The sequence below is a fragment of the Euprymna scolopes genome, unplaced genomic scaffold (genome assembly GCF_053919585.1).
Source record: "Euprymna scolopes isolate OS-2025 unplaced genomic scaffold, ASM5391958v1 sca230, whole genome shotgun sequence".
NCBI lineage: Eukaryota > Metazoa > Mollusca > Cephalopoda > Sepiida > Sepiolidae > Euprymna > Euprymna scolopes.
This window is the reverse complement of record NW_027633248.1, coordinates 1-12,500: the sequence shown is the minus strand read 5'-3', so window position 1 is coordinate 12,500 and position 12,500 is coordinate 1. Positions and strand designations below refer to the sequence as shown.

General features: G+C 58.6%; 2 non-coding genes and 1 pseudogene across 2 annotated transcripts in view; all 3 read right to left on the bottom strand.

Moving 5' to 3' along the window:
- LOC145273982 (large subunit ribosomal RNA) overlaps positions 1 to 3,493 on the bottom strand; it is a 5,720-nt gene extending 2,227 nt beyond the window's left edge. Inside the window, exon 1 of the ribosomal RNA XR_013866570.1 lies at positions 1 to 3,493. This exon is cut by the window's left edge and continues 2,227 nt beyond it. This is a non-coding gene — a ribosomal RNA (large subunit ribosomal RNA).
- A 596-nt stretch (positions 3,494 to 4,089) lies between these two features.
- Positions 4,090 to 4,247, bottom strand: LOC145273983 (5.8S ribosomal RNA). Its single transcript, XR_013866571.1, has one exon. It is a non-coding gene; the product is annotated as a 5.8S ribosomal RNA (ribosomal RNA).
- A 394-nt stretch (positions 4,248 to 4,641) lies between these two features.
- Positions 4,642 to 7,011, bottom strand: LOC145273988 (small subunit ribosomal RNA; annotated as a pseudogene).
- Between the last annotated feature and the right edge of the window lie 5,489 nt (positions 7,012 to 12,500).

Genomic DNA, 12,500 nt, shown 5'->3' with positions numbered 1-12,500 from the left:
CTCCTGCCGCCCGACGGCGGACTCCCACCCCGTATCGCTCTCCGACCCGCAACACACGCTCGCTTGACCGCGACCGCTCGACCGGAACACGCCGCCGCACAACGGACCGCCGCGGCCCCTATGCCTTCGCCGCAAAGCGCGAACGGAGCGAACGCTACAGCCCCGTACCGGTTCCTCGCTTCGCGCGGGCACGGCCCGACCGACCCGGTCCTCGGAGCCAATCCTTCTTCCGAAGGTACGGATCCATTTTGCCGACTTCCCTTACCTACATTGATGCCATCGACGAGAGGCTGTACACCTTGGAGACCTGCTGCGGATGGTGGGTACGGACCGACTCGAGAGCTGCGAAAACCGGACCCGGATTTTCCAGGGCCGCCGAAAGCGCACCGGACGCCGCCCGAGCCGCGGCGCTCTACAGGTACCTTTTCCGTATCTCCGGACGAGCCGATTCCACGGACATGGTCCTTTACGAAGAAGAGAGAACTCTTCCCGGGGCTCCCGGCGACGTCTCCGGGCTCGCTTGCGTCACCGCGGTTTCGCCCGGGAAGCGACGGGCGCCGCCGACATCGCTGCCGACAGCGTCGCCACCCCGGGCCCTCTCCGAGTCCGGGTTCGGGAATATTAACCCGATTCCCTTTCGACGGGAGGCCGGCCGCTTTGTTTTTGTTTGGGCTTTTGATTCGATTCGATTCGATCGCTTTCACTTTCATAACGGATCCGGCGCCTTTCGGGAAGACTTTCGCCCGCGTCTTAGGACCGACTGACCCGTGCTCGACCGCCGTTGGCACGGAACCCTTCTCCACTTCGGTCTTCGAAGGTCTCGTTCGAATATTTGCTACTACCACCGAGATCTGCACCCGCGGTCGGCTCCACCCGGGCTCGCGCCCTAGGCTTCCGTGCTCGCCGCGGCGCCCTCCTACTCGTCGCGGCATCGTTTCGGCGCGAAAGTTCATCGCTCCTCGCCGCGACGGTCCGGCATCGGTCCGTCGCTCCAGCGCCATCCATTTTCGGGGCCGGTCGATTCGGCAGGTGAGTTGTTACACACTCCTTAGCGGATTCCGACTTCCGTGGCCACCGTCCTGCTGTCTATATCGACCGACACCCTTTCGGGGATCTCATGGCGTCGCGTTAGGCACCTTAGCCGGACGTTTGGTTCATCCCACAGCGCCAGTTCTGCTTACCAAAAGTGGCCCACTTGGCACTCGCATTCGAGGTGACCAACCGCCCAGCGAAGCGTGCTGGCGGCGGCGGCCGGATGGGTCGGCTCCGTCGTTCGGGAGAGTCGGCCCGTTCCACCCGTTCCGAGTTCGAGAGTAGGTCGAGGCCGTGAACGGCCCCGGGGCCTCCAATCGTTCGCTTTACCGGATGGAATTGCGACGATCGAGCGCCAGCTATCCTGAGGGAAACTTCGGAGGGAACCAGCTACTAGACGGCTCGATTGGTCTTTCGCCCCTACACCCGGTTCCGACGATCGATTTGCACGTCAGAGGCGCTTCGGACTTCCACCAGAGTTTCCTCTGGCTTCATCCCGACCGGGCGTGGATCGCCATCTTTCGGGTCCCTGGTCGCTCGCTACGCCAGAGTCGGCCGAGTCGTACTCGGAAAAAGGGGAAACCGACCCGGGGGTGATGCGCCCGCGCGCAGCGCCTAAACTCGACGACAAAATAGGACTAGTTCAAGCCGCGGGATCTCACCGATGGGCGGAAGGAGGATATGGAAGCTGGCGCCCGGCAATTCCCCTTTTTGGATGATGCGCCGGTCCCCTCTCGGGGAGGAGGGAAAAACAACCGCACGTCAGCCACGAGCCTTCCCTCTCCTATCTCTCTCGGGGAAGAGAGAAAAAAGGAAAAGTTGCGGGCACCGCAGCAGCGACGGCGGAAGGCCGAAAACGCCGCGCCGGCGGATCGGGCACGGCTCGGAGGCGGGTGAGGCGAGGAGAAGACGACGGCACGAGACCGACGACACCCCCCGACGACCCCCGGACGACTTTGCCACGACACCTCTCCCGATCGACGCCCTCCTACACGCTCTCTCGCTTTCGCTTCGCCTTCGGGGTTAGTCAGAGGTGGCCCCTACGACTCGCGAACGGCCAGGACTCCTCGGTCCGTGTTTCAAGACGGGTCGGGTGGGTTGCCGATGCACGTCGCTGACCCGGGGTGGCGGGCGGCTCGAGTAAAAAAGCGTCGCCGAGCGACCTCTCCGGAAACGGAAACGGGCGCGGGCGGGGTTGCCCCCGACAAGAACCCGAAACGTCGGCGAGGTGCGTGACGGCGAGGCCGCGCCAGTCCTATCCCGCCTCTCATCGCGCACGCGCCCGAGACGGTGGGGCGCCTAAGGAGCGACACACAGAGTGCGTCGCCCGCACGCGACTTCCGGCGGGATCAAAACGGACCGGCTCGCCACGTGTAACGGATCGTGTCAGATTTCCTCCGTTCCCGGCAGAAAGGGGCAGTTACGTTCGCGGGCCCGACGGCCGGTGGCCCCCGACTTCACAAGGTGGGAAGACGGGGGTTTTCAGGGTGATGAAACGCCTGCCGCCTACGGAAAAAAACCCGCGTGTTCGACCTGCACGCCGGGAACGGGTCGCGACGACGGACCGGAGGGGAAGTGCGTCCGGTGCCGGCCGCGCGGAGGTCGCGCCGAAGCGCCCGCGCCATGATTACGCCGAGCGATGATGAAGGGGACGGGTGCAGCGGAGTCGCGCGCGGAGGGAGCAGGAGGAAAGAAGAAGCGGCGGCGACGGATGCGGCGGGTTAGGGCCCGGCGGCAGCAGCGATCGAGAGGACGAGTCCCCTCCGTCGCAGCCAACCGACGCAGCCACCTACCGACGCCGCGGTCGTCACCACGTTTCCCTTCCCGCTATCCACGCGGCCCGTCTCCTTCGTCGGCGACGCGGGCACAAAAGCTGGAACCGCGGGGAACGAGTCCCCCGCGGACACGACGAACGACGACCTGTGCCGCGACGGCCTCTCTTTCAAGAACACACATCGAGTTTGGGCTCGAGCCTAGGCAGCACCGGACTGAGTCCCCCCGCGATCGCGGTGAGCGGTCCCACCCGTTTACCCCTGGGCGGTTTCACGTTCTCTTGAACTCTCTCTCCAAAGTTCTTTTCAACTTTCCCTCACGGTACTTGTCGACTATCGGACTCGTCCCGGTATTTAGCCTTGGATGGAGCTTACCACCCGATTTGGGCTGCGTTCCCAAGCAACCCGACTCTCGGATCGAAGGCCGTCGCTCGCCGTCCGCACCGAATGGGCCTGGCACCCGCCGCGGGCGGCCCCGATCGAGGGAACTCCGAACTATGCGAGACGAAAACGAACGGCTGCCTTCGACCCATGCGCCACACGTCCCGAAGCCTTTTACTTGCGACGGGATTCGGCGTTGGGCTTCTCCCGGTTCACTCGCCGTTACTAAGGGAATCCCGGTTGGTTTCTTTTCCTCCGCTTAGCGATATGCTTAAGTTCAGCGGGTCGTCTCGTCCGAGCCGAGGGCGGCGGTTTTTAGTAGAGTGTGGTGTTTGGAGGAGAGGAATCTCGATCGGTACCCTCCGTGTGACGACGGCTGGCCGATATAGCGCCCGTCCGACCGAAAATGAAGAAGCCAACAATTAAAAAAAAGCCTGGGTCCTCCCCATCCGACGTTGCCTACGACGCGGCCCACCTTTTTACGGTGCGACGGCCGTGCTCGTCGCGCTGCTCGAGGCGTCGCTGAGAGACACCTTCATGAGGCAGAGAGCGAGACGAGCAGGCGGCGCTTACGTCGGCAGTCGGTTAGGTCGGTGCTTTTTTTTTGTTTTGTTCTCCCTTCGGCTGCTTTCGGACAGACTCCTCCTGCTCCTCCTCCACAGTGTTTCTTCACGCGGTCGAAAAGGGAAAAGACTCCGCGGTCTGCCAGCGGGAGACGAAGGAGGAGGCCGGAGAGGGTTTTAAAAAAAAAAAAGACATTGAAAGGAGTCAATTCTTTTTTTATTTTTCTTCCCCCTCGTCACTCGCTCCTGCGACGTCCCGGTTTAACCACCGTGCCGAGGACCGGGCGGGCACGGGGACGGCAAGATGTCGTTTCGTTAACGGAGAAAGACATGTAACGTTCCGCCTCTCGACCGGACGTGGCCCCGAGACAAGGGATCTCGGGGCCGCAATGTGCGTTCGAGGTGTCGATGTTCACTGAGTCCTGCAATTCGCATCAGTTCTCGCGGCTGGCCGCGCTCTTCATCGACGGACGAGCCGAGTGATCCCCCGTCCAGGGTTCAGCACTTGGGTTTTTTTTATAAGTTTTTGTTTATATAGATTTAGTAGTGTGCGAGGAGGTCTGTGCGAGGAGGCGTGACGGCATTGCAATGTCGCGAGTAGTTTGTTTTTAGCTAGCGGCGGTGGCACAGCGGCTGCAAAAAAACAAAAAACGATAAAGCGGCGACAAGGCAAAGAAGAAGCGGCCATCACTTGCGGTGGGCGAAAAAACAAACAGGTGGTAAGACGCGGAAGCAAGCAAGAAGAGCTGGGGCTTTAAAAACCTCCGCGTCACCACAAATCTATCTCTCGCTCCGCCTTTTATAGGTTTGTTTGCGCGCATTCGAGGCGTTGACGCCGACAGACAGAGGAGGTAGGCCGGAAAACAACAAACCAGTCTCGAACGGGAAAACGGTAATGATCCTTCCGCAGGTTCACCTACGGAAACCTTGTTACGACTTTTACTTCCTCTAAACGATCGGGTTCGGTCGTCTTCTCCAGGCATCGAACGCCGAGGCGTAGATGCACGAGTGTCGTGACGGACACGTCGCGCACTGCCCGGCGGCGTCGTCGGCCAGATCCGAGGACCTCACCGGGACCGTTCGATCGGTAGTAGCGACGGGCGGTGTGTACAAAGGGCAGGGACGTGATCGACGCGGGCTGTTGACCCGCGCCTACCGGGAATTCCTCGTTCACGGGGTTGGTTACAGGCCCCGATCCCTATCACGGGAGGTGGTTCAGAGGTTTCCCAACCCTCTCGGGCCGGGGCGAAGTCCCCGCTGATACCTCCAGTGTAGCGCGCGTGCGGCCCCGGACATCTAAGGGCATCACAGACCTGTTATCGCTCCGCCTCGTGTGGCTTTCTGCCACCCGTCCCTCTAAGAAGTGCGTGAGAAAACCGACCCGGACCCGAGCGCCACGGAGGACGCCGAGCCCGCCGTAAAAATCACTGACATCGGCGCACTAGTTAGCAGGCCGGAGTCTCGTTCGTTATCGGAATCAACCAGACGGATCGCTCCACCAACTAAGAACGGCCATGCACCACCACCCACCGAATCGAGAAAGAGCTATCGATCTGTCAATCCTACCGGTGTCCGGACCGGGTGAGTTTTCCCGTGTTGAGTCAAATTAAGCCGCAGGCTCCACTCCTGGTGGTGCCCTTCCGTCAATTCCTTTAAGTTTCAGCTTTGCAACCATACTCCCCCCGGAACCGAACTCTGGTTTCCCGCAGGCTACCCGCCGGGTCATGGAAGCGAACGCCGGCGGATCGCCGGTCGGCATCGTTTACGGTCGGAACTACGACGGTATCTGATCGTCTTCGAACCTCCGACTTTCGCTCTTGATCGAGGAAAACGTGCTTGCCACACGCCATCGCTGCAGTTCGTCTTGCGACGATCCAAGAATTTCACCTCTAACGTCGCAATACGAGTGGCCCCGACCGCTCCCTTCGATCATTGCCTCGCCGTAGACGGAGACCGACAGACGTAGACGAGGCCCTCTTCCATCATTCCATGCTTATCGTATGCAAGCTTGAACAGCCCGCTCTGAGCACTCTAATTTTTTCAAAGTGAACGTACCGGCCGCCGCGGACACTCGGTTAAGAGCACCCTTGGAGGAGAAACCGCCGACCGCAACACGCGCGCAGACAAGACACGAAGCAGGGACTCGGAGCGGACCGGGGGGTTCAAAAAAAAGAGGAACGCGCGGAAAGGGAGAGGGAGAGAAGCGCGGGGGTCAGAGTGCGGGGATGCGAATGAACGCACCCAAACACACACACGTAGCACCCCCCCGTTAGACTACTCCCGGAACCGAACCGACGACCACTTGTTTTTTTTTCCCGGATCCCGATCACGACCTCCTCGTCCACCTCGCCGGCAGGACCGCGTGGCGGGTATGCTAGCGGTTGACACCGGCGGAAAGGGCCGGGAATGCGAACGGACGACCAAAGTCAACGACGGACGATGGCGCCGCCGCCCCGGGGCCGCTTGCGCGACCACGAACCCGAGTTCGGACTACGAGCTTTTTAACCGCAACAACTTTAATATACGCTACCGGAGCTGGAATTACCGCGGCTGCTGGCACCAGACTTGCCCTCCGGTTGGTCCTCGTTAACGGATTTGAAGTGTACTCATTCCGATCGCGGGGCCTCGACAGAGTCCCGCGTCGTTATTTTTCGTCACTACCTCCCCGTGCCGGGAGTGGGTAATTTGCGCGCCTGCTGCCTTCCTTGGATGTGGTAGCCGTTTCGCATGCTCCCTCTCCGGAATCGAACCCCGATTCCCCGTTACCCGTAGTAACCACGGTAGGCACTTAACCGACCGTCGACAGTTGATAGGGCGGACCCTCGAGAGACCCGTCGCCGGGCGTGAAAGCTCGTGCGATCGACCAGTGAGTTATCCAGAGTCACCAAAGCGGAGCGCGCCGCCCTATGAGCCCCGCCACCGAACGGACCCGCGAGCGGGAACGCCGACGACGGGAGGACGGAATGACGCGCATCGGTCTCAGTCTAATATGTAGCGCCGCGACCCGGAACGGCCGACGCGGGTGCCAGCGCGCGAGGCGTGGCGACGACGGCGCGCCGACCGATCGCGGCCTGTGTCACATGTATTAGCTCTAGAATTGCCACAGTTATCCATCGCCTCCGAGGAGGAATACGGTCCCGAGGATTAGGTCCGGTTCCTGAGCCATTCGCGGTTTCGCCCGTTCTAATGCGTGGCGTGAACTTACACTTGCATGGCTTAAGCTTTGAGACAAGCATATGACTACTGGCAGGATCAACCAGGTATCGTTGGAATTTGGGACTTTGTTTCGACAGAACGACAGACCGACCGACCGACCGACCGACATAAGACAGACAACTACAACGACGGGCACGTGTTTATTTATTTTTCGAGGGGGTTCGCCGTCAGTAGAAGCGCGCTGCCCGCGCTGATGGCCTCTTTTTTGTTTCTCCCCTGACTTGGACCGAGACCGAGACTCAAAGAACGAAAGCGACCAACGTCGACAACAACAACGACAACGGCACCCTTGACAGCGATACATACGACAAACGACAAGCAGCACGACGGCAGTGCACACGGACATCGAGGGTCAAGGTGCAGACTGAACTCGCCGAGGTCGTCGTCATCGTGGTCGCCATCGATTCCGTCTCGTCGTCGTCGTCGTCAACGTCCACGTCACAGCCGGCCGAGAAGAGAGAACAGACGACAGCGTCGACAACAACAACATCGACAACGGCACCCTTGACAGCGATACATACGACAAACGACAAACAGCACGACGGCAGTGCACACGGACATCGGAGGTCAAGGTGCAGACTGGAATCGTCGAGGTCGTCGTCATCGTGGTCGCCATCGATGCCGTCTCGTCGTCGTCGTCGTCGTCTTCGTCGTCGTCGTCGTCGTCATCAACGTACCAACCGACCGAGACGAGAGAGCAAGCAACAACGTCGACAACAACAACGACAACGGCACCCTTGACAGCGATACATACGACAAACGACAAACAGCACGACGGCAGTGCACACGGACATCGGAGGTCAAGGTGCAGACTGAACTCGTCGAGGTCGTCGTCATCGTGGTCGCCATCGATGCCGTCTCGTCGTCGTCGTCGTCTCCGTCGTCGTCGTCGTCGTCGCCAACGTCAACGTCAACATCACAGCCGTCATCGGGGAGGAGCTGGACCAGGGCAGCGGCGGCGTAAATTTTCCCGTCACCTTCGTCGTCGCCTTCGTCGACCGACCGACCGACCGGCGTCGTGTTCGTGCTCGGAAAACCGAGGAGAGACAACGTGCACATGGCGCGTTCTCGCAAGCGGCTCCTCGGTCCGATTTTTTTGGGCGGCTTTTTCGAGCTTTTTTTTTTTTCTCACCCTTTCGTCCGTGCGACGGCGAACGTTAGGGGAAAAAAAAAAAAAAAAAAACGACAACAACGCGGCGGACCGGGCGAACAACATCGTCGACACACACGACATTGACGACCGGTCCCCCTTTTCACAATCGCATCGAGATAAAAACGAACGAGTCCGATTCGAGCACCGAGTCGCGAGCGGGAGGACTGTCGGTGCAAGTATCGATCACTGACGTGAGCGCTTCGCCGGACAGAGGATGGCTCATCCGGCAGCCGTGCAAATCGACGGTATGGGAAGAACGAACAAGAAGAGCAACGACTTGATCGGCGGCTTGGGAACTGCGGACGGTGAAAACGGGTTAATCGACTGCGACCACGACTGCTCGATCGATCTTCTTTGGCGCTAACAAAGGTGGAGGTGGCGCAAGAAGGGACTAGCGCTATCACCGTCCACGTATCAGAAGATGCGGCGGCAGACGTCGACGCTTATGCGTTGTCGGACGAGAAGTCGCTGCAGCACGTGTACCGCGAGCGGGACGTCCAAGGTTTTGCCAGACGGAAAGAAATCGGGTGTCAGCGAACGTTCACACGGCTGTGAGATCGGACGCTGACAGGAGTAGGAGGCGGCAGGCAGGCGGCGGTTACGGCGGCGGCGCCTGCTGCTGCTCATCCTCCTGTTTGCTGCGGCGACTTCCAGGACGGGAGAGCATCGAACAACGTACGTATGGTTACAAGGGGATCAGGATCTACATAGTGCATCCCCCGCGGCTATTTTTGTTTGTTTGTTCGCTCGTTCGTTAATTCGTTCGTTCGTTCGTTCGTTCGTTACAATGTACGTTTTTCCGTTCGACGGCGGCAGAGAGCGGCGGCGTTTCTCCCTAATCCGGAGGATTTATCGGTCGCACAGCGATGGGTCGTTCGGCCGATCATCGAAAGATTCGCAGGTAGTGGTTGAATGGCAGAACGGCAGCAACAACAGCGGCGGCTGAGAGCGGCGAACGCTGAGGCGGAAGCAGAAGCTGCAGCAAACGTATCGGCTAAACATGGTGGACATAGATATGGCTGACGACGCGGGTACCACGACGACTATGGAACCAGGAAAAGGAGCCGTTAGTTGTTCCAACATATCGTTCGACACGTCGAGCAGCCCTAGGTCCACGGAGAAGCACACACACGTACCACGTATTATAACCTAACGACGATGAGCGGGCGCACGGTTGGCAGGAACGAAGGCGGCGGATCAAAACAAGTTGGAGCGCGGCGACAGCGATAACGGTGACAGCCCTAGGCGGCGGAGATGCCACTTTCTGACGCCTTTGCGACAAGCCCGTAGAGACGTTCCGGACCACCACGAGGCAAAGAGTCGCTGCTCCGACGAACCGACACACCAAAGTGTGCTTCCTACCGAACATGTTTTATAAAACTTTCAAACTGGAAAACCCCAGAAATGGTGTTGGTATTCGTCCAGACCCACCTCCGACACCTGAAAATGGTGGTCAAAAAAAACGTCGATTATACGAAGCGACATTTCTGGTCGGCGATTTTCCAGTTTTACGCCTACTGCCACATGGGGATGTCGGTAGGCGTCGCAAAGTGCCTTCTCGACGCCTAGGCACACCAGGACTTTGTCATTTTTTTCCCCCTCGACATTCCTGGTCCGGTCTATTCCGATTTTACACCTACCGCCATGTGGGGGTGGCAGTAGGCGTCGAAAAGTGCCTTCTCGACCGCTAGCGACACCACTACTTTATCGAGCTCTGGAGGCCCGCACACCGACCCGGGGGCCGCGGAGTCGACCCCGGGGGCCTCCTGGCGTCGCCGCCGCTCACTTGGACGCCTTCCGCAACCTGTGGTCCCGCTCGGGGCCGCCGGGAGCCTCGCCGACCTGACCGGTGTCGGTAGGCGTCTGGAAGCGCCCGGCCGACCTGGACGAGGTCCCCCTGGCCCCCGGGGGACACCCCTTAGTTGGATGGGGGTGCTGTCCCGGGCACACATGCAACCCGCGGCCGCCTACCGACAGCCCCCTTCGCTCGATCGCTACTCCTTTCCAACATATGTCGGAGAAGCCGGGCGGTTGTGAAACCCCAGAAATGGTGTTGGTATTCGTCCAGACCCACCTCCGACACCTGAAAATGGTGGTCAAAAAAAACGTCGATTATACGAAGCGACATTTCTGGTCGGCGATTTTCCAGTTTTGCGCCTACCGCCATGTGGGGGTGGCAGTAGGCGTCGAAAAGTGCCTTCTCGACCGCTAGCGACACCACTACTTTATCGAGCTCTGGAGGCCCGCACACCGACCCGGGGGCCGCGGAGTCGACCCCGGGGGCCTCCTGGCGTCGCCGCCGCTCACTTGGACGCCTTCCGCAACCTGTGGTCCCGCTCGGGGCCGCCGGGAGCCTCGCCGACCTGACCGGTGTCGGTAGGCGTCTGGAAGCGCCCGGCCGACCTGGACGAGGTCCCCCTGGCCCCCGGGGGACACCCCTTAGTTGGATGGGGGTGCTGTCCCGGGCACACATGCAACCCGCGGCCGCCTACCGACAGCCCCCTTCGCTCGATCGCTACTCCTTTCCAACATATGTCGGAGAAGCCGGGCGGTTGTGAAACCCCAGAAATGGTGTTGGTATTCGTCCAGACCCACCTCCGACACCTGAAAATGGTGGTCAAAAAAAACGTCGATTATACGAAGCGACATTTCTGGTCGGCGATTTTCCAGTTTTTGCGCCTACCGCCATGTGGGGGTGGCAGTAGGCGTCGAAAAGTGCCTTCTCGACCGCTAGCGACACCACTACTTTATCGAGCTCTGGAGGCCCGCACACCGACCCGGGGGCCGCGGAGTCGACCCCGGGGGCCTCCTGGCGTCGCCGCCGCTCACTTGGACGCCTTCCGCAACCTGTGGTCCCGCTCGGGGCCGCCGGGAGCCTCGCCGACCTGACCGGTGTCGGTAGGCGTCAGTCAAACTTGCTTAAGAGGCAAAGCCTCCTCACACCTTAAGAGAGTCACAGTTAGTCCCGCCGTTTACCCGTGGTCGTCGTCGGGGGTGCCGGTCGGTGTGTTTCGGCGTGTTTCTTTCTTACTTTAGCTCGCTCCTATAAGCTAACTCAGCAGCCCTGCTAAAATCAATTTATCATTATTTTCAATCTATCGAAAATCTTAATTTATTATTATTTTCCAACTATCGAAAATCTTAATAGAGTTGGGGTTTTTTGTTTGTTTTTTTTTTTTAAATTCCATTGTAACAACAGACAGCCAGCCAGCAGCATGTGGTGTCGGTAGGCGTCTGGAAGCGCTTGAGGAGGCAGAGGAGTTGGCAAGCTCGCTAAACTGCCCGCTGGTGTGGTGGTGTCGGTAGAGGCGTCTTGAATATACCCGGTCGCTCGATCGACGACGACGACGGCTAGGTGGCCGAGGAGGAGGACTACCTACCTACCTACCTACCTACCTAGCTAGCTAGCTAGCCGAATAGCCGTGGTAGTCGTCAGTCAAACTTGCTTAAGAGGCAAAGTCCCGCCGTTTACCCGTGGTCGTCGTCGGGGGTGCCGGTCGGTGTGTTTCGGCGTGTTTCTTTCTTACTTTAGCTCGCTCCTATAAGCTAACTCAGCAGCCCTGCTAAAATCAATTTATCATTATTTTCAATCTATCGAAAATCTTAATTTATTATTATTTTCCAACTATCGAAAATCTTAATAGAGTTGGGGTTTTTTGTTTGTTTTTTTTTTTAAATTCCATTGTAACAACAGACAGCCAGCCAGCAGCATGTGGTGTCGGTAGGCGTCTGGAAGCGCTTGAGGAGGCAGAGGAGTTGGCAAGCTCGCTAAACTGCCCGCTGGTGTGGTGGTGTCGGTAGAGGCGTCTTGGAATATACCCGGTCGCTCGATCGACGACGACGGCTAGGTGGCCGAGGAGGAGGACTACCTACCTACCTACCTAGCCGAATAGCCGTGGTAGTCGTCAGTCAAACTTGCTTAAGAGGCGGCAAAGTCCCGCCGTTTACCCGTGGTCGTCGTCGGGGGTGCCGGTCGGTGTGTTTCGGCGTGTTTCTTTCTTACTTTAGCTCGCTCCTATAAGCTAACTCAGCAGCCCTGCTAAAATCAATTTATCATTATTTTCAATCTATCGAAAATCTTAATAAATGAGATTTGGTTTTCATGTGAATGTTATCATCTATAAGTTTAAAACTTTGTTTATAAAAGAAATCATGTTAATGACATCGACTGCGGCCGGGTGCCGGAACCCCGTAAGCATTTTTTCACTCCAACTTATTTTAATAAACAGCCAGTCTAGAGTTAAGGAAGGAAAAAAATTAATTATAAAAAATAATATTCGTTCGGAAACGGATCGAGGAAAACAAAAAACACGCGGAGAAATAATGGTCTCTCTCTTACTCTCCATCCACACCGCTTCGTCTTTCCGGTACGAAACGGACTCG